At 41.9% G+C, this 1,989-nt stretch overlaps 1 non-coding gene across 1 annotated transcript; it reads right to left on the bottom strand.

The window, feature by feature from the left end:
- Window positions 1-734: 734 nt before the first annotated feature.
- LOC112798614 (small nucleolar RNA R71) lies at window positions 735-842 on the bottom strand. Its single transcript, XR_003200219.1, has one exon. It is a non-coding gene; the product is annotated as a small nucleolar RNA R71 (small nucleolar RNA).
- Window positions 843-1,989: the final 1,147 nt, after the last annotated feature.

Here is a 1,989-nt window from a genome sequence, read left to right as displayed (position 1 = left end):
TTACTTCCCTCCTTCTCACATCCTTCTATTTATGGACTAACACTATCCCTTAATGCAAAATTCGAACTCCATCTTCTTTGATAAGTTCGAATTTTCTACTTCTGTCTTCTACTCTTCTTTTCCTCTGACACTTCAAGGAATCTCTATACTGTGACATAGAGGATTCCACATTTTCTTGTTTTCTTCTCTTTCTTATGAGCAGGAGCAAAGACAAAAGCATTCTTGTTGAGGCTGACCCTGAACCTGAAAGGACCTTGAAGAGAAAGCTAAGGGAAGCCAAAGCACAACTCTCTTTAGAGGACCTGACCGAATTCTTCAAAGAAGAAGAACACATGGCAGCCGAAAACAACAATGCCAACAATGCAAGGAAGGTGCTGGGTGACTTTACTGCACCTACTCCCGACTTCTATGGGAGAAGCATCTCTATCCCTGCCATTGGAGCAAACAACTTTGAGCTTAAGCCTCAATTAGTTTCTCTAATGCAACAGAATTGCAAGTTTCATGGACTTTCATTGGAAGATCCTCATCAGTTTTTAGCTGAATTCTTGCAAATCTGTGATACTGTCAAGACTAATTGGGTTGACCCTGAGGTCTACAGACTTATGCTATTCCCTTTTGCTGTAAGAGACAGAGCTAGAACATGGTTGGACTCACAACCTAAAGAAAGCCTGGACTCTTGGGAAAAGCTAGTCAATGCCTTCTTGGCAAAGTTCTTTCCACCTCAAAAATTGAGTAAGCTTAGAGTGGAAGTCCAAACCTTCAGACAGAAGGAAGGAGAATCCCTCTATGAAGCTTGGGAAAGATACAAACAATTAATCAGAAAGTGTCCCTCTGATATGCTTTCTGAATGGAGCATCATAGGTATTTTCTATGATGGTCTCTCTGAACTATCCAAGATGTCTTTGGATAGCTCTACAGGAGGATCTCTTCATCTGAAGAAGATGCCTACTGAAGCTCAAGAACTGATTGAAATGGTTGCAAATAACCAATTCATGTATACTTCTGAAAGGAATCCTGTGAACAATGGGACTGGTCAGAAGAAAGGAGTTCTTGAGATTGACACTCTGAATGCCATATTGGCTCAGAACAAAATATTGACCCAACAAGTCAATATGATTTCTCAAAGTCTGTCTGGAATGCAAACTGCACCAAGCAGTACTAAGGAAGCTTCATCTGAGGAAGAAGCCTATGATCCTGAGAACCCTTCAATGGAAGAGGTGAATTACATGGGAGAACCCTATGGAAACACCTATAATCCTTCATGGAGAAATCATCCAAATTTTTCATGGAAGGATCAACAGGGACCCCAACAAGGTTTCAACAATAATAATGGTGGAAGAAACAGGTTTAGCAATAGCAAGCCTTTTCCATCATCTTCTCAGTAACAGACAGAGAGCTCTAAGCAGAATACCTCTGATTTAGCAACCATGGTCTCTGATCTAATCAAAACCACTCAAAGTTTCATGACTGAAACAAGGTCCTCCATTAGAAATTTGGAAGGACAAGTGGGTCAGCTGAGCAAGAAAATTACTGAACTCCCTCCTAGTACTCTTCCAAGCAATACAGAAGAAAATCCAAAAGGAGAGTGCAAGGCCATCAACATGGCCGAATTTTGGGAGGAAGAAGAGGCAGTGAACGCCACTGAGGAAGGCCTAACTGGGCGTCCACTGGCCTCCAATGAGTTCCCCAATGAGGAACCATGGGAATCTGAGGCTCAAACTGAGACCATAGAGATTCCATTGGACTTACTTCTGCCATTCATGAGCTCTGATGAGTATTCTTCCTCTGAAGAGGATGAGTATGTCACTGAAGAGCAAGTTGCTAAATACCTTGGAGCAATCATGAAGCTAAATGACAAGTTATTTGGAAATGAGACTTGGGAGGATGAACCCCCTTTGCTCACCAAAGAACTGGATGACTTGTCTAGGCAGAAACTGTCTCAAAAGAGACAGGATCCTGGGAAGTTTTCAATACCTTGTACCATAGGCA

The sequence above is a fragment of the Arachis hypogaea genome, chromosome 4, assembly GCF_003086295.3.
Source record: "Arachis hypogaea cultivar Tifrunner chromosome 4, arahy.Tifrunner.gnm2.J5K5, whole genome shotgun sequence".
Classification (NCBI taxonomy): Eukaryota; Viridiplantae; Streptophyta; class Magnoliopsida; order Fabales; family Fabaceae; genus Arachis; species Arachis hypogaea.
The sequence above is the reverse complement of the archived record's forward strand: the minus strand, read 5'-3'. Positions and strand labels throughout refer to the sequence as shown.